At 46.1% G+C, this 19,954-nt stretch overlaps 1 long non-coding RNA gene across 1 annotated transcript; it reads left to right on the top strand.

The window, feature by feature from the left end:
• Positions 1 to 63: 63 nt before the first annotated feature.
• On the top strand, positions 64 to 4,794 carry LOC105608876 (uncharacterized). Its single transcript, XR_001041081.4, has 2 exons — positions 64 to 1,587; positions 2,246 to 4,794. It is a non-coding gene; the product is annotated as an uncharacterized LOC105608876 (long non-coding RNA).
• Positions 4,795 to 19,954: the final 15,160 nt, after the last annotated feature.

The raw sequence follows: 19,954 nt of genomic DNA, 5'->3' as shown, positions 1-19,954 counted from the left end.
TTCTGACCTTGTCTACCACTCCCTCCTTTACTAACTTATTGGTTCTTTCCCCGCAACTGATTTGATTTTCCTCACTACACTAGGAGGTGAAGTGAAGTGAAGTCGCTCAGTCGTGTCCGACCCTTTGCGACCCCGTGGACTGCATAGCCTACCGGGCTTCTCCGTCCATGGGGTTTTCCAGGCAAGAATACTGGAGTGGGTTGCCATATCCTTCTCTGAGCCACCGGGGAAGCCTCACACTAACAGGAGGTGGAGGATCTCTATAGCTCGTTGATTTAATCCTCGAATCTTTTACTAAGTCACTTAAGTCGTGTCTGACTCCCTGCGACCCTATGGACTGTAACCTGCCAAGTTCCTCTGTCCGTGGAATTCTCCAGACAAGAATACTGGAGTGGATTGCCGTTTCCTTCTCCATATCTTTTACAGGTGAGGGAATCTTGGCTTGGCTGCGCGGATTTGGACAAGTCACTTGGCCTAAAGGGCGATTTGAGGGGATTAGAGACAAAAGTGCAAAATGCCTGGCCAAGAAGGCCTGCAAGGGATTCTGAAATCGGAGCCACAGGAGCTTCAGACAAAGATTAACCCGGGAGGAATGTTATTTCAACATCCAAGCTACAAGCAGATCTTTTCCGACTGATTTTCCATGTCCTCCTTTCTCCTTCCCCTTGCTGGATGTCAGGGTTATGGATGAGGATAGAGAGTGAATAGAGATCAGCACAGGGCAGGGAGCCAGCAGCTAGTCCCACTGAAGGGACCTTGGGGCTCTGCCTTGTTGCCTGAGGTGGGAGCCACTGAGGACAGACATCTGCTTCCTCTTCCTATGATTGTCATCCTCCAGGCTTCTATGTCTGCTCTGCTGGCACAGGACCCACCAGGGGTACTGGCAGCTGACACTAAGATTCCTTGGGCCTTCACTCAATCACTTTATTTTAAAAAAAGAATGATACCAGCTACTGGGGGCTACGGAGCAAAGAAGATCCCAGCAAATCTTGACCCCAGCATCATTGTTAGTTCAGGAAATTATCTGTGATCCTTCAGAAATGGTGTAGAGGGCACAGATTTCCTGTTTTGGTAGTTTTGTAGTTGAATCAAGCTACTATTCACCCCACTCCAGTACTCTTGCCTGGAAAATCCCATGGTCGGAGGAGCCTTGTAGGCTGCAGTCCATGGGGTCGCTAACAGTTGGACACGACTGAGCGACTTCACTTTCACTTTTCGCTTTCATGCATTGGAGAAGGAAATGGCAACCCACTCGAGTGTTCTTGCCTGGACAGTCCCAGGGACAGGGGAGCCTGGTGGGCTTCTGTCTATGGGGTCGCACAGAGTCGGACACAACTGAAGTGACTTAGCAGCAGCAGCAGCAAGCTACTATTTACTTCCATACTTCCAGAAGCATGTAAATTAGGTGTTTGATCTGTCAGCAAGTTTATGGACAGTCTTCTATGACCCAAGCATCAGGCAAAGTGCTTTGGGAGGCACAAAGATGAATAAGATGTGACCCTTGGTCTCCAGGATCCTGCCAAGTGGATGAAGAGAAAGGACATATACATAATAAGATAACTGATGACCCAACTCTGCCTGTTGCTGGTGAGTGATAAGATCCTGTGGGCTACAGGAGTTCAGAGCCAGGAAGTAGGGTGAGACAGCTGGTCCTTGGGTGCTTGCAGGAGCTTTTTGGGGTGAAGACAGAAGACTTCACGGCAAAGAGGGAGGCTGCAATGCATGCTTTATATCACGTGATATAAAAATCCCAGGTATAGGACTTCCTTGGTGGTCCAGTGGTTAAGAATCTGCCTGCCAGTGCAGGGGACACAGGTTTGATCCCTGGTCCTGGGAGATCCCACATGCTGCGGAGCAACTATGCCTGTGCACCACGGCTACTGAAACCAATGCTGTAGAGTTCGTGTTCTGCAACAAGAGAAACCAGCACAATGACAAGCCAGGGCACCACAGTGAAGAGTAGCCCCCTGCTGCTGCAACTAGAGAAAGTCTGCAGGCAGCAAAGAAGACCCAAGGAACAACAACAACAAAAAAATCCCAGTTATAGTGCATATTTTAGCCTCCCAGCATCCACTTCTCTTTCTGTTAATAGTACCCCAAATATCTTTTGGCAGACCACTCTTCTCCCATTCTCAATCTGTGAGGTAAACTCGACCTTCTCCCCCTAACTCCAACCCTTACTCTTTTCCAGCTCTGAATGTTAACCATACAACCAAGCCTGACCAAGCTCTCTTACTCATCACAGGGGTTGATCGGCACTGGACTCAGGTCTGATTGTCCACTGTGGCTGCATCCTCCACGCCAGATGACACAGAGCCAACCATAGTCTATCCCAGCTGCTGGGAGGCTGGATTTGAACTTGAAGGTGTGAGACCCTGGAATTGCTGGGGACCACCGTTTGGAGACTGAGGATGAGAACAGCAGAGCTCTCAGCAGAAGAGCTGAGAGTTGGGGAGAAATCAGATGCTGACACTACATTTGAGCACATGAAGCCAATTGTGCCCCCAAACAGATTTCTCAGTAACATGAGCCAATAAAGTCCCCTCTTCACTGAAGCCAGTTTGAGTTGGCTTCTGTCTTTTAAAACAGAAGGAGTTCCAGATGAAATCACCATGGGTGTGATTTCATTTGCTCAACACCTCCACAAGCTCCAAATCAAGGATTACCCTATTATTTAGATCAGAACACTGAGAACCAGAGACCTCACACCATTGATTGAGCCAGGGCCAGGGCTGAACTCTGAGGATTCCTAATCGGATAGGCTCTTCCATGACATCCTACTGTCTTTGTGAGCAGACTTGGCAGATGGCTGACTGAGTCCTATCCACAGAGTGTGTTAAAGCCAGTGCAAAGGGTGCCAGGATGTCCTTGTGAGGTACCAGTGGTGCCTGCAAGGCAGGAACAAGACCAGCATGGGACAGATGAGCCACCCCCCTCCCCAAGGCAGTGTGGCAAGTAACTGGTGGTTCTACCGCCACCTTTTGTTGAACCGGAGGTATCAGCCTGGTGAACAGCCAACCTATAATCTATACAAATGTCACATACAGTTTGACGTACAAATGACAAGATAAATGATATATTAGCGTCATTGTATTGTCACTTGCCTGCCACTGACTCCTACCAGGTACAACTCTGATCCCAAAGTTCTTCCCCTTTCTGAGAATCCCATTGATCTACAGATTCAATCAGCAAATACTTATTTTGAGCCTACTCCAGGCAAAGCCCTGTGCTGGTTGATCAGGAACACAAAAAGGAAGCAGTCAGATCAGTATTTGCATATCGGACTGAGGTTCACTGAGCCAGGTGCTGGTGGATGCAACAGTGAATTGAGAGGAGAATCTGTTGTCCTCGTGGTGGCTACAATCTGGCAGAGGTGTTGGCTGTGGATAGTAATTACTTTTTGGACACTCAGCCTCTCCTAATGATACCTCCTGGTTCTTTTCTGAGGCTGACCTTTCATCTTGGCATTCTTGGTTGGACTGTAAATCCAGGGGCCCTATGCATTCCTAGCAGTACTGACACCAAAGCTGTAGAATACTTCCCCTGTGCCAGTCACTGACAGGTTTACACCATCAGTACTCACCAACCCCCATAGCTAGGTATCCCCATTGCAGGGGCCGAATCTGGAGCAATGGAAAAAGGACTAGCTCAAGGTCACAAGGCTAGTAAGTGGCAGAACCTGGATACAAATCCATGCTGTCTGGCTGCAGAGACCAGCCCTTACCACCCCTCTAAACTGACTTGTAAAGTCAGTGAGCTCATGTTGTCTGAGTATGGGTTGCTTCAACCAGGCCCAGTTCTTTTTCTCTTGGAAATAAGAATCATGAGGATGATGACCCAAGGACAGACAGCACTGTTGCAGTGGATTTCTTCCATTGCTAATGTTCTGGTAGGATTATGGCGTATCTCCCACTTGCCTGGGGTCCTAGGTGTGCACTTGCCTCGTTGTCCCATCTTGCAGCCTGATTCTCGATTGTTTGTTGTATTCTACAGGTCACGCCATATGCTTCCAGTAAACTCCCTTTGGATTTCAGTTAGTCAGTCAGTTTCAGTTGCATGCCACCAGGAGCCCTAATAGATAAAGAAATGCCCAGAATTACCTCCAACACACAGCAGAGATGAAGGACTTGGAGCTTCATAGCTGTGCTAATGTTTGTGAATGCCAAAGGAGGTTCGGGTCTGGGAAGGTAGTCACACAAAGGGAGAGAGAGCTCAAGGGATGAAGGGAGACGGGATGCAAATCAAATATGTCAGGAGTCCTAGGGTGCATATTTTCATCTCAGTCACCAAGAGAAAAAAAAAAGTCTGTTTGGGCTCCTGTGCGGCACTTCCTCCTTCTTGCCTTGCATGTGAAGATTGAATGCTTGCAGGAAGCAGACCACCAGTGGTGTCTCGCACGGAGTTCAGACAGATATCAAAGTTAATCCGCTCTCTGATCTGAGCAAAATGTGACGAGGGTTTCCTGGGACAGCAGCTCTACTAATTGTGGTGCTGCAGCTTGGCTGCTGTATTTTTAGACTATTGTGGATTCCCAGGAAGTAGCGTCACCTTCTGCCAGAAAACAGACTGGAAGCCTGGGCTTTGGAGAGAAGTGAGGTCTAACACAGGACCCTCTAGACTTGTTCTTTTGAGAATACGAGAGGAAGCCGGGGAAATGCTTCCCTGTTTTTCTCGAGCTCTGTGGCTCTCTCAGTCCCCACCTGTCTGTATAAATATTTCCAATTTATATCACTTGTCAAGTTTTTCTGCTTTGATGTGTTCTTTATATCCAAGAATTAAATTGAATTGAAAGTCGCTCAGTCGTGTCAAACTCTTTGCGACCCCATGGACTATACAGTCCATGGAATTCTCCAGGCCAGAATACTGCAGTGGGTAGCCTCTTCCCAACCCAGGGGGTCAAGCCCAGGTCTCCAGCATTGCAGGTGGATTCTATACCAGCTGAGCCACAAGGGAAGCCCTTATATCTAAGAGATTTCCCCCAAATATCCATCTTGGCTTCTTCTCTCTTGCCAGCTATCCGCCTTACAGTTGTAACTAGTTCCTTTATGACTTCCGGGTGTCTAGACCCAGCCTCATGTGCCTGATGGCCAGCTTCGGGTTCAAGACCCACTCACTCCTGCTTCCCCTGCCCATCACTTTCACGGCACTGGCTTGGTTTGAGGCCTCACCTGCTGACCTTGGCTACGGCTGTCCAACTTGTCTCGCATGTGTCACCCTCTTCAGCCACCAACTGTCTCATTTGTGGGAGAGCCAAAATCATCTTCTGAAACCATAGATCTGGTCAATCAATTCTACTCCTCTCAGAAGGCTTCAGTGTCTCTCTGAAGGGGCAGGACCTATCATCCAGGACCCCAGGCTCTGGTCAACAGGCCATTAAAGCGCTTCTGCCTCGATGTGGTTCTGCTGCATGAGACAATAGTGCTCTTCGTCTTGGCTGCCTGACTCTGTGCCATGGGCATGGTTGATTGAATCAGCAGGGTTGAAAAACCCAGACCATAGTCAAAGACCACAAATCTCCGTCTAAATGGGGAATGGGCTGACCCAGTCAGACTCTCTGCCCCTGAAATTTCAGCTGGTAGGTCAGGGAGAGTTGGAGCTCAGCAGAGGGAGTAGAAGTTGGACAGATGAACAGGAGGAGGTGATAGGAGCACGAGGGGAGCTCTGAGTAAGCCAGGATGACGAGTTAGTAGAAACTGTCAGAGAAAAGCTGGGTTGAGTAGATGGGGGAGGAATTGCCTGGGAGTAACAGGAAGCAGGGCATGATGGAGGAGAGTGAAAACCAAGATTCACAAATCCTGCTGCTGAGAAGTAACGAGATACCTTAAGCTTGAGGACTGCCTGGGATTCATGTATTCGTTCATTGATTTCTACCAGTTTTATGGAGCACCCGTTATATGCCAGACACTATTCTAAGAGGATGAGATGGTTGGATGGCATCAGCGACTCAATGGGTATGAGTTTGAGCAAGTTCTGGGAGATGGTAAAGGACAGGGAAGCCTGGCATGCTGCAGTCCATGGGGTCGCAAAGAGACATGACTGAGCGACTGAACAGCAACAACAAATTTTAAGCATTAGACAAAGTCCTTGCCTTCATGACGCTTGTATTCTAGTTGGGGAGGTAAATAATAAATAGACAAAAATAAACGGGAACAGTTTGGCAATTTCTGACAAAACTAAACATGCTCTTCCCATACAATACCAAAGGAGCTGAGAACATCGGTCCGCTTAAAAGCCTGCATGTGGATGTTTGTAGCAGCTTTGTTCAAAATTGCTGAAATGTGGAAGCAACAGTTGCAGGAAAGGGGACCCCTTCCAGGGCCCAAAACTGGACTCTTGTCTAACACTCGGAAAAAAATTGTCTGAGGAGACACGTGCTGACAAAGCAAGAGATTTTATTGGGAAGGACAGCCGGGTGGAGAGCAGTAGGGTAAGGGAACCCAGGAGAATAGCTCTGCTGCATGGCTCGCAATCTCGGGTTTTATGGTGATGGGATTAGTTTCCGGGTGGTCTTTGGCCAATCATTCTAACTCAGAGTCTTCCCTGGTGGTGCACGCATCGCTCAGCCAAGATGGATGCTAGCAAGAAGGATTCCGGGAAGTGGACGGACTCGCGGTGTCTCCTTTCGACCTTTCCTGAACCCTTCCGGTTGGTGGTGGCTTATTAGTTCCGTATTCCTTATCAGGATCTCCTGTCATAAAACAACTCATGCGAATGGTTACTATGGTGCCTGGCCAGGGTGGGCGGTTTCAGTCAGTGTGCTTCCCCTAACACAACCACTGTGTCCTTCAGTAGGAAAATGGATAAATTATCTGTGGTACAGACAGTGGAATATTATTCAGCACTAAAAAGAATTAGCTATGAAGAAAAAGACTTGGAGTAGCCTTAAATGCATATTACTAAGTGAAAGAAGCCATTCTGAAGTCTACATACTGTGTGGCTTTCTAGAAAAGGCAAAACTAAGGAGATGATAAAAAGATCAGTGTTTGCCAGGGTTAGGGAATAGGGAGAGATGAAGCAGAGCCCAGAGGATTTTAAGGGTAGTGAAAATACCTTTATGCTCCTGTAATAATGGATTCCTGTAATTATACGTTTGTCCAAATGCATAGAGTACACAATGCCAAGAGTGAATCATAATAGTAAGCTATGGATTTTGGATGATAATTATGTGTCAGTGTAGGTTTACGGTTTGTAACACACATTCCACTCTGGATGGTGATAGTGGGGGAGGCTGTGTGTCATATGAGAGTAGAGGGCATATGGGAACTGTCTGTACTCTGCTCAGTTTTGCTGGGAACCTAAAACTGCTCTGGAAAAATAAAGTCTATTTTTAAAAAACCCTCCCCCCACCATTAGAAGAGGTTTAGTAAGCTGTTTTAATTTCTTCAGAAGCTAGAGAAAAGAAACAGACTTTGAAGGGGGAAAAAAATCCATGTTATAACAAAAACCTGGGGGAGGGGGGAAGGGATTACTCCAGATGAAAAGAAAATAAAGGGATATTTGATAGATAGATAGACAAAATAAGAAGTGCTGGAAAGAAAAACTGAGCCAGCAAGGGGCTGGGGTTTGGGGTTGGAGTGGGGGATGGGAGGGCAACTATTTTTACTTAGGTGTTAGGAAAGGCCTCTCTGAGAAGGCGGCAGACATCTGAGTGAAGGGAAGCGGGGAGCCCTGTGAATATCTGGAGGAGGAACCATCCAAGTGGAGGGTCCTGGGTGCAAAAGTGGTGAGCACACGGTATGCTTGCTGTTCCAAGAACAGAAAGGAGGTCTGCGTGGCTGGAGCGGAGTGAACCGAGGGGACATGGAGGTGGCCCAGGCAGGAGCATGGTGCCCAGGGGCATCAGAGGCCACGCAGAGGACTCAGGATGATACTGTGTGTGTGTGATGCGGAGAGCCACGCAGTATCCCCAGCAACCTTCCAGTGCTGCCATCTCTTGGGGAAGTCCAGTTACTCTATGGTTTTTATTCTTTGCACGGACGCCTTCCTTACCCACGGGACCACCTTATTTCCCACAAAGCCCTTTTACTCAGAAGAGCAGAAATCAGTTTTCCTTCCTGGCAGCAAAGTGATCCCCTTCCCATTATTTGACCCCAACGACCTTCTGGGTTTCTCTTTCGCGTCTCTCCCAGCACCTAACTCCGGCAGCTGAATCTATTTGTCGGGTGCTAAATGCCGCCGCCTTTGCCTGCCTGGTGCCTTTGCTCTCACTCTTCCCTGTGTTTGGATGACTTTCTCCCAGAGCTTCTTGTCACAGTCCTTCTCTCCCAGGACATTCTCAGACCCCTCTTTTTCTAGGAAAGCTTCTAGATCAATTGATTTTAAATGAACTGGTCTCTCCAAAACTCCCATTTGAATTATTTTTGGCTGCGTAACTAGCTACCCCAAACTTAGCATTTAAATATTAAAGTGATGTTTTACTATCTCTTGAAATGCTGTGGCTTTACTAAGCCTTCTGTATCTCAGGGGTGTCTGGGCGCTGGTAAAACTGAAGTCGGCCAGAGGCCTAGCTGGGCTGGACCATCTCAGATGGCTGACAGCTGATGCTCAGTGACTGCCAATGGGAGTACCCATAGGTGACATTTCCCAGCATGGAGATTCTGTCCTGAGAGGGATTATCCCAAGGAAGTCAGGAGGGAGCCACAGACTTCTGATGGTTTAAGACTTGGAAGGCACACCTGTAATCATTTTACCAAAGGTCATAGATGGACTAGATTCAAGGGGCAGGAGGTTAGAGCATGCGATAGGGGCTAGACCTCAGTTCTGCAGTTAACTTTAATCCAGCACAGCTTTCTTGGTGCTTTACCCACATACTGATTAGAATGTTTATCTCCTTTTGTCTGTATTATAATCATTTGTGGTTTTATCTCACATACTAGATTTTAAGTTTTTAATGAAAAAGGCAGAGGAACCAGAGATCAAGTTGCCAACATCCATTGGATCAAAGAAAAAGCAAGAGAATTCCAGAAAAACATCTCAGTTCAGTCACTCAGTCGTGTCCAACTCTTTGCGACCCCATGAACCGCAGCACGCCAGGACTCCCTGTCCATCACCAACTCCTGGAGTTTACCTAAACTCATGTCCATTGAGTCGGTGATACCATGTAACCATCTCATTCTCTGTCGTCCCCTTCTCCTCCTGCCTTCAATCTTTCCCAACATCAGGGTCTTTTCAAATGAGTCAGCTCTTTGCATCAGGTGGCCAAAATATTGGAGTTTCTCCTGCTTTATTAAATATACCTAAGCCTTTGACTGTGTGGATCACAACAAACTGTGGAACATTCTTAAACAGATGGGAATATCAGACCACCTTACCTGCCTCCTTCGAAATCTGTATGCAGGTCAAGAAGGAACAAGTAGAACTGGACATGGAACAACAGACTGGTTCCAAATTGGGAAAGGAGTACATCAAGTCTGCCTGTTTATATTACTTATATGTAGAGTACATCATGTAAAATGCCCAGCTGGATGAAGCACAAGCGGGAATCAAGACTGCCGGGAGAAATATCAGTAACCTCAGATATGCAGATGACCCCACCCTTATGGCAGAAAGTGAAGAGGAACTAAAGAGCCTCTTGATGAAAGTGAAAGAGGAGAGTGGAAAAAGTTGGCTTAAAACTCAACATTCAGAAAACTAAGATCATGGCATCCGGTCCCATCACTTCATGGCAAATAGATGGAGAAATAATGGAAACAGTGAGAGACTATTTTCTTGGGCTCCAAAATCACTGCAGATGGTGGCTGCAGCCTTGAAATTAAAAGACATTTGCTCCTTGGAAGAAAAGCCGTGACCAACCTAGACAGCATATTAAAAGGCAGAGACAATACTTTGTCAGCAAAGATCCATCTGGTCAAACTTTGGTTTTTCCAGTGGTCATGTATGGATGTGAGAGTTGGACTATGAGAAAACTGAGCAGTGAAGAATTAATGCTTTTGAACTGTGGTGTTGGAGAAGATTCTTGAGAGTCCCTTAGACTGCAAGGAGATCAAACCAGTCAACCCTAAAGGAAATCAGTCCTGAATATTCATTGGAAGGACTGATGCTGAAGCTGAAATTCCAATACTTTGGCCATGTGATGCCAAGAACTTACTCATTTGAAAAGACTCTGATGCTGGAAAAGATTGAAGGAGGGAGGAGAAGAGGACGACAGGGGATAAGATGGTTGGATGGCATCACCAACTTGATGGACGTGAGTTTAAGCAAGCTCCAGGAGTTGGTGATGGACAGGGAAGCCTGGCGTGCTGCAGTCCATGGGGTGGCAAATAGTCAGACATGGCTGAGTGACTGAACTGAATGAAAGATTATATCTTCTTTAAAATTTTTATTTATTTGTGACAAGTCTTAGTTGTGGCATGTGGGATCTAGTTTCCTGGTAAGGGATAAAACTTGGGCCCACTGCATTGGGAGTATGGCATCTTAGTCACTGGACCAGCAGGGAAGTCCTGAGATTACATCCCATTTAACTGAATTCTGTCAGTATAATAACCACAGTAACAACAACAAACATTTAGTGCCTACTTGCTATATACTTGAGCTCATCTAATCTCCAGCCAGACTTTATCCCCATTTTACAGATGGGTAAACTGAGGCATAGAGAAATTCAGTCTTGCCCAAATCTACATAATTGGCAAGTGGCTGAGTCAGGATTGAACCCACTAAAGAATCTGTGTTCCCATTCTCTCTTCTGTTGTCATCTTACAATCTTGGTACCTACAGAATGTATTCAAGTCAGTCCCCATTGGCATAACCAAAGTGTCACTGGGCAGAAGAACAAATGTGAAGAAGAAGAAACAGCAGGACAGAAAGTGAATGGTGGCATGGAATCATCATCAAGTGCTCCAAGTGGCTCCAGGGGTCCAGTGCTGAGCATCCTTTGCAGTCTGCTAGCTGGAATACAGAGTGGGAGTTCAGCAAGTAGCAGAGTATTTATCTGGTCTGAGTGCCTGATGCAACTTTCCTCCCAAATCCCCATTTTCTATCTGCCAAGATAGGTGATGGAGGTTTATGGTTCATGTTCTAGCACATCTGCCCTGGCCAGGGACCTACAACTCTGAATTTCTGGCCTGCTCCCTTCCAGCCAAAAGTGAATCTAGATTGACTTCCCATCAGCAACAAGCACCATCTCTATGTCCTGTGAGATCCTAGTTTTAGAAGATTCGGCTTTTATCCTTTGGATATCAATCTATGTGTAGAAGTCCTTATTCTGTGGAAGAAGAGAGACTGAAGCAAAAAATAAGTGAAAATTTCTTATCCAGGCAGATGACAAATAAAATTTCAGTATTTCTTATATTAAACCACCTTTTATACCTCTGTTCTTTTATGACTATAAGAGCATGGATGGGCTAAAAGTCAAACAAACAGACCTAGTTCCTGTCTTGGTGCATTCAGGCTGCTCTAGCAAAATGCCATAGACCAGGTAGTTCATGAACAACGTTTATTTTTCACATGTCTGGAGGCTAGGATCATCACCCAAGATCATGGTGCCAGCATGGCTGATATGGGTCCTAATTCTGTATAAGTTGTGTCCTTCTTGCCATGTGGTAGAAGGGGGAGGGATCTCTGAACCCCCCCCCCTCTTTTAAGGCACTAATCCCATTCATGAAGGCTGCACTCTCATGTCATAAGCACCTCTTAAAAGCCTCACCTCCTTAACCACTAGAAAGATAAAAGTGTAGATCAGCTTATAGAAATACTTGTTAAGACCCTAGAAAGTCTTAACTGAAATGATGGAACTCTGTCAAACCACAGAGAAAATTCATTCTGAAAATACCAACAGGTTGTGTAGTCAAGTCAATCAAAAATTGGCTCTATCAGAGGCAATATGCTCTAACATGGACTGCTGGTCCTACTGAATATTTTTGTTCCCTTCACCCCTGCCACTCATCCCCATAACCATTCTTCACCTATCAGCCAGGGTTAACTGAGAAATTGAAATCAGATTGTGTAAAAGTGAAAGTCTCTCAGTCGTGTCCAACTCTTTGTGATCCCGTGAAATGTAGCCCCCCAGACTCCTCCTCTGTCCATGGAATTCTCCAGGCAAGAATACTGGAGTGGGTAGCCATTCTCTTCTCCAGGGGATCTTCCAGACCCAGGGATTGAACCCAGGTCTCCCGCATTGCAGGCAGATTCTTTACCGTCTGAGCCACCAGGAAAGCCCAGATTGTATGACCTCTTGATGAAATACCTCCAAGTCTTCCTAATCACTTAGAATAATAGCCAAACATCTTACTATGTCCTTAGAAGATTCTAGATCACTTGTCCCTGCCCGCCTCTTCCAACCTCATCTCCCTCCATTCACTTTCCATTCATCTCCTTGCTCTCTTTCCTACAATGCCCTCAACCCACCTGTTTATACATTCCCCACAGCCCCTTATTCTAGAATGTAAGCACCATGAGGGCAGAGATGTTACCTACTTACCTTCTGCGTCTCTAGCACCTTTCAGAATATTTGGCACATAGTAGTTGCTCAATAAGTAATTGTTGAATGACTTAAGATACCTGTTTTCTTATATTCTCCAGCCTTTTTAGAGAAACTATTATACAGGGAAGATAGTTGGGAAGTTTAATCTCTCCTGGGAAAGCAGGGAAAGCTTTGCTTCTCATTAATTATTTAATTACCTTCAAAGCTTGGGATTTCAGGAAGATTAAAAATTTTCCCTATTCCGCTTGTCACAGCTACATGCTGTCAAGCCTAATCACAGCACCTGTGACTCTTACACTGCTTGCTGGTGTCTGGTCTCCCTGAAGGATTAGTACAGCAAGAAAGAATCTATAGACTGTTATTATTGGCATCTTTTGAGAGTTTAATTAATGGAGTATTTTTTTCCTTTCCTATTCATGGTCAGGATTTTGATTCACTTGTTAGTGGGAGCTTTGTCATGTAGAGGAGCCCGGAGGAGGACGCTTAGGGCTGATGAGAGATGCTAAGGCTGCCCTTAGTAGCTGGTTAAGGAATCAGTGTGTTCCAGCAACCTCCCCCATATCCGTGTGGTCCACACCCCATATGGGAAGATGGGCACGTACTGCAATTGTTGGCTGCAGTGGGTGGTTGGTCTCACTGGGACTTCTCTGCTGACCAGGCATTTCTTTCTGTCTACAGCATCTTTGTGGACATGGGGGTCCCCACGTTTTCAGTGATTGAGGCCAGCAGGCAGCAGCACACTCTGTTGCTTTGTCACGGGCAAGTTCGTCTCAGGGTTTGGGCCTCCATCCAGGCTGCCTCAGCACTCCTGACTAGCAAGTTCTGGAAATAGTTCATCCACAGAGCTGGCTGGCAGGCGAAGGCTTCTCCTTGGAGCGTGGGGGTAAATCTGACCACTCCCGCTCTGGCTCTAGGCACAGCCATTGCTTCTACTTCTCCCTAATCTGAAGCTTTCACAGTCAACTGAGATCTTGGGAAAGTTCTGCATTTAAGTGCATCTTTGTAGAGAGATGGAGCTGGGTTTCAATCTTACCAATGTATCTAAATCTTGTAAGACTCAATTTCTTCATCTGCCAAATGGAGATGATAACTCTATCCTGCCTCACAATTTTTTTGAGCACTTTAAATGAGACACTGCATGCAACTGTTTAGAACAGTAAATGTCAGCTAATATTGTTTGCATTCAAGCCTGTGGGTGAGGGCTTCCTTGGTGGCTCAGCTGGTACCCGAGCATAGCTGCCAAGGCAGGAGATGAAAGAAATGTGGGTTTGATCTCTGGGTTGGGAAAATCCCCTGGAGAAGGAAATGGCAATCTGCTTCAGTATTTTTGACTGGAAAATTCCGTGGACAGAGGGGCCTGGCAGGTTACAGTCCATGGGGTTGCAAAGAGTTGGACATGAATGAGGGTGCAGGCACATCCCCTCAGCACCCCACACACACACAGTGTGTGGCACCTTAACAAGTTAATTCAACTCTCTGGGCCTCAGTTTCCTTATCTATAAAATGAGGCCAGGAAGATTGTGTGATGGTGAAATGAGAATGCAAGATAAAATGTCAATTTATGGATACATTGCTAAACTGGACAAATCCTAGTAAATTTCATCAGTGACTTATCTGCATCTACCCTGGCCATTAAGTTGACTTTCTCAACAAAGCCCTAAACATGGACATCCTGTCGGTCTTACTCATTAAAAAGAATGTATCAGTAGGAATATAAAGTGGGGAGGGCTGTATGCAAACACTGCTGAGAAGTGAAAACAAAGAAAAGAAAAGAAAAAGCAAATAACATTTAAATGATTATTGTATGAGTGACCGGACTATCGTCCCTCAGGGGAAAATATTTCCCACTTTGCTTAGAGCAGCAAAAAGAGGAGAAAAAAATTTGATGGTTATTTCAAATTTGTCTCCCCCAGGGAAATTAAACCTGAGTTATGGGGTATTTTTCATAAAGCAAAGTCTAGTATAAAACTAACAAGCTAAAAAAAAAAAATTGTTAGGCAAACTTAAGTGGATTTGGACAGCTTGTCCTGAGTGATGGCTGTTTGGGTGCACTGGCACGCCTGCCACAGAATGTCCTCTTACTCCATCCTCATCCTGCGGGGACCTGAGTGTATCCATTGGAGTTGCCTCACCTGCCCGTGGTCCCGTCTCCCTTGCAGGGACATCCAGTGGTAATAGCTGATGTGTTGATAGACCCTCCCAGGCTATGCCACTCCCAGCAGCCCTCCTCATCCCCAGCAGTAACTGATGTGCTATGAGAACTACAAAGGCAGTATTTTCATTTTATTTTTTATATTTTGGGATTGGGTTCTTAGGATGAACTAACATATACGCAACTTTTAATCATCTTCAAATCCCTAAATGATAATGCTTGATTTTATTTTTTATTAAAAAATGTTTGTTTTTGTCTCATCATGAGGTATGTTGGTATCTTAGTTCCCTGATCAGAGATTGAACCCATGCCCTCTGCAATGGAAGCACCGGCTTCTAACTGGATGGCCAGGAAAATCTCAAAGGCAGTATTTCTATATTGAAGCTGCAAGTTATTATATATAAGCTATGGTTTCTGTTTGTTTGGTTTTTTTCTTCAAAAACTATGCTGGGTCCTTTTCCAGAAGCCTGATGGCTCTTAGCCTCATTTAAAATGTTCTGTTCTAAGGGCTATAAGGATCAGGGACATTTCTTATTTAAATCTTTCCAGCACCTCTTTCTACAACAGAACCTTCTTTTCCGTAGGGAATCCACTTCAGCTGCCCAGTCCAGGTACCCCATGCCCTTGGCCACAGACAGGTACGTGATCCAAGTCAAGAAAACTGGGATCTTCTTTGGATCTTTTCTGATGCTGCCGTCAGGAAAGCTGTGTCTTTCCCTGGGGGTTAGGTTCAGAGGATTTCAGTCTGAGGCTCTGGTACCCACAGGATGAGGGCCAGTTAGAGAAACAGGAAATCCCTGATAGCATTATTTGCAGTCTGGATCAAGACTTGCCTGAAGCCAGAATGGTAGGGTATTATGTGGGCTAATAAATACCTTCCATGCTGCTTTGTAAAAAAAAATAATAATCACTTTGTTCTTTTAATATTTATTTGGTTGTACTGGGTCTTAGTCGTAGCATGTGGGATCTTAGTTCCCCATTAGGGGTTGAACCCAGGACCCCCTGCACTGGAAGCTCAGAGTCTTAGCTACTCGACCATGAGGGAAGTCCCCATGGTCCCTTTTGAATGGAGTTTCTGCCAATCCAATTTCTGAAAGTGTTGTTTTGTTTTTTTTTTTTTTAATTTTCAAAGCATCCTGAAAATTACAGTTAGATTAACCTGTATATTAGGCTTTTTAAATATCATGAATAATTGCTATAATGGAATGAATGCATTGTAAAGAAATGTGAACTAGAGGGTAGCATGTAGGGTTAAGTTTTGGATTTCCTCTAAAAATAGTGTCTCCTATTTACTGAACACTTACAATGTACCAGCTGTTTCATATACTCTATGTCTTGGCTTCTTACCACTTTCTTGCATGTTATATTATTTTAGAAAGGAGAAAATCGAGACTTAGAGGAACTAAGAGACATGCCAAAGACCATCCAGGTAGAATGTAATGGAGCCAGGATTTTACACTCAGAATTTGGGCCAGATTACCCATATCATACAGATCAAGCAAAGATTACTGCTGATTCACTCCTTCAGCACTTATCAGACATTAGCTATTTGCTGGGAGGCCCTAGGCACTGGGGATATGAAATCAATGAGATAGTGCACATCCTTCAACTATTCACAGTCCAGTGGGGGGAACTTCATTAGGGTCTTCATTGATTTGAACTGTGTCCCCCCCAAAAGATATTTTGAAGCTCTAACTCCCCAGTATTTGTGAAAGTGACCCTCTTTGGGAATAGGGTCTGTGCAGGTGAAATCAAGTTAAAATGAGTTCATTATTAAGGGCAGGCCCTCATCTGTTATGACTGGTGTCCTTAAAAGAGGGAAATTTAGACTCAGAGCCACGAAAGGAGAAGGCCATGTGAAGATAGAGGAAGAGATTGGAGTCATGCCTCTATAAGCCGAGGAACAGTAAGGGTTGCCTGTGGTCACCAGCAGCCAGGAAGGAGGCTTGAAATAGATTCTCCCTGCAAGCTCTCAGAAGGAACCAACATTGCCAACACCTTGATTTAGGACTTTTAGCTTCCAGAATGGGCTTCTCTCATAGCTCAGTTGGTAAAGAATCTGCCTGCAGTGCAGGAGACCTGGGTTCAATTCCAGGGAAGATCCCCTGGAGAAGGAAATGGCAACCCACTCCAGTATTCTTACCTGGAGAATCCCATGGACAGAGGAATCTGGCAGGCTACAGTCCATGGGGTCGCAAGAGTCAGACACGACTTAACAACTAAACCACCACCACCAGCAGCCTCCAGAAGGCTGAGACAAGAGTTTTCCATCGTTTCAAACCACTCAGGTTTTAGTTTTTGGTACTTTGTTACGGCCGCCATAAGAATCAAAAACAGTCATCAGGATCCTCCTCCGGCAACCTACATTGATTTGAATCTTGCCTAAGATTGCTCCCAGGTGGTGCAGTGATAAAGAACCCGCCTGCCAATGCAGGAGACACAGGAGACGTAGGTTCAATCTCTGGGTCAGGAAGATCCCCTGGAGGAGGAAATGGCAACCAACTCCAGTATTCTTGCCTATAAAGTCCCATGGACAGAGGAGCCTGGCGGGTTGAAAAGAGTTGAACATGGCCCAGCGACCAAGCGAGCACACGTTCACACAAGATTGCTCTGCCTGTGCCCCCCACCCCAGTGGCCCTCCAGCAACAAGCCTCTGCAGACAGGTGTCCCACCCTCTCCTTCCAGCACATCTTGAAGGTGGGCTCCTCTTACCCATGGCTCCCCACCCTCTTTGCCACCACTGTGTGAAGCCACCGGGTCCTGGAGTTCCCAGCACGAGGACCCACCCTGTATGAGAGCTCTTCCCTCCACTGTCCTCTGAACACACTCTGAACTCAGTGGCTTCCCAGAGGCCCACTGTTTGCTCTGGACAGGCAGGAGCCTAGAGGCAGTGGACAGCTAATACCAGGGCGTTGCCCTTCCTTTATATTCCAAGGCTGTTCCGTTTCCAGGATACGGGTTTCATGATTTCTCCTTTGTGATTAATGTTGAAGCCATTTCTTGATGTACTGTCTTAATAACTTGGTGAAGGCACACTGCCTTTGGTTGGCAAATGCGACAGTGCTTTTATGTGACCAGCCCTCACCCCCACCCATTCCTGCGAGTCAGGTAGGCAGCACCAATGTGAAAGAACACAAAAGACCAGGGGAAATAAAATCTAAATTAATCAGTGACTTGCCTAGGGTAGTGATGAGCTACAATTTGGACTTGCTGCCTAGAATTTTAAATAATGATCTAACTTCCTCGAGTTGCCAACTCTCTCTCAATGCCCACAGAACTCTTCTAATAAGACGCCTTCACCTGCTGATGTGTATAGCGGGCCAAATGCCAACTCATTAAAAATGGTGATGCTCCTAGTAGCTAGAGCTTTCCCTGTGGGTGAACTTAAACTTTCCACACTCCCGAAGAAGGGGGCACAAGTCAGTCACAAGTACTCCCAAATGGGTGTTCTGTCACTAGACCTTTAACACCTCAAGGCCAAGGCCCTATCTTGCTTTTTTTTGTTGTACCTTTAAGAACGTCTAACAGAGTGCATGCTTCTGACCTGCCGGTAGGCTCAGTACAGAGATTTACTCTGGGCCATGGTACGTTTTTGAGGGAGTATGGTGGTTATGAATTTGGACTCTGGGGTTTAGGAGTCAGATTGCCTGTATTAGAATGTTAGCTGGCTGTGTGATTTTGGAAAGGTTTATTAACCTCTCTGAACTCCAGCCTCTCATCTGTTAAATAAGCTGTTAGAATGTGTCAATGAGATATGTACCTAAAGTGCTTAGCATTCAAGAAAATGACAGCCATTATTGCTATCATTAGCTAGTGATTGGCAGAGCTGGGACTCACCCAGGCTTGTCTGGTCCCGTGTCCCCATGGTTGCCCATCTGGGGAACTCAGTGTGGCTTCCACTGGATTGCTCATCCCCAAAGGGTGAGTGGTCACACAGATGGGGAGCCAGCATCATTGCTTATTTCCCTCCACAGATGGCCAGGCACCTATGCCTCCCAAGGACCCCCATATTCCCATTCCAGTTGGTGATCCAGAAATCGAGGGAAGATCCTTGCCTCTCTGGGGGAAAGTAGAATCTTTCCAGGCTCCTTTCAGGTCTCTGTCTCCCCTGTGTGTGCTCAGTTGCTTCAGTCATGTCTGAATCTTTGTGACCCTATGGACGGTAGCCCACCAGGCTCCTCTGTCCATGGGATTCTCCAGGCGATAATACTGGGGCAGGTTGCCATACCCTCTTCCAAGGGATCTTCCTGACCCAGGGTTGAACCCATGTCTCCTTTCCTGCATTGCTGGCAGATTCTTTTTTTTTTTTTTTTAATTCCCAAAACACTTTATTGTTTCAAGTGGCAAAATGTTATCGGTTTCTGTGGGGCCCCTGGCAGGGCGGAGGGAGACTTGGGGTGGGGCTGCCTGTTACAAAAATCAAACGCTTTTATAAAAAAGACTATAAACTGGTATCAAAAGAAAACCCAAGGAGGGCTGCAGGAGGAAGCAGAGAAGGAGGCGGGAAGACAGCAGGGACCAACACCGTGGAAGACCGGCGGGGAGGGGCGGTGCAGGGAAGCTGGGACGCTGATACAAAGTGCATGTCGGGGCCTCCCCCAAAGCCCTCAGAGGCGGATGGGCAGGGGCTCTGCTGGCAGGTTCTTTACCGCTGAGTCATCGGGGAAGGCCCTGTATCCCCCAAAGCTTGTCAAAGGTCCATGGGGAAGAGACAGGAGCTCACGAAGAAGGGACTGTTAAAGGTTTTGCTCAGCCTCCTGCCTGCCCCAGACGTGCTTGAGGTCTCTCAGATCTGGAAGCAAGGTTCCCAGTTATCCATCAGTATTAATCCCTTGGGACTTCCATAACAAAGTACCCAAAGCTAGATGGTTTAAAATAGAAATGTGCTGTCTCACAGTTCTGAAGGCTGGAGTCCAACATCGAGGTGTTGGCAGAGCCATGCTCTCTGTCATGGGTGCAGGGCAAACTCCTTCCTCTCACCTCTTGTATCTCCTGGCCTTTGCCAGCACTCCTTGGCCTCTCTTGCCTTATAAATGCATCACCTCAGTCATGTGACATCTTTTTCCTGGGTGTCCTCATGTGATCTTTCCTCTGTGCATATCTGGCCATCTGTCCAAATTTCCCTTTATACAAGGACTTCAGTTATATTGGATCAAGGCCCACCTCAATGACCCATTTGAACTGAATTACCTCTGTCAAGCTCCTGTTCCAAATAATATCTCATTCCTCAGGATTGGGGGTTAGGACTTCAGTGTATCTTTTTTTTTGGGAGATGCAATTCAATTCCTAGCACCATCTGTGATGGTTAATTTTGTGTGTCAACTTGGTTAGGCCACGGTATCCAACGTTATTATAGATCCAACGTTATTATAGATGTTTCTGTG

The sequence above is a fragment of the Ovis aries genome, chromosome 6 (assembly GCF_016772045.2).
Source record: "Ovis aries strain OAR_USU_Benz2616 breed Rambouillet chromosome 6, ARS-UI_Ramb_v3.0, whole genome shotgun sequence".
Lineage (NCBI taxonomy): Eukaryota > Metazoa > Chordata > Mammalia > Artiodactyla > Bovidae > Ovis > Ovis aries.
Note: the sequence above shows the minus strand (reverse complement) of the source record. Positions and strands in the feature narration are given on the sequence as shown.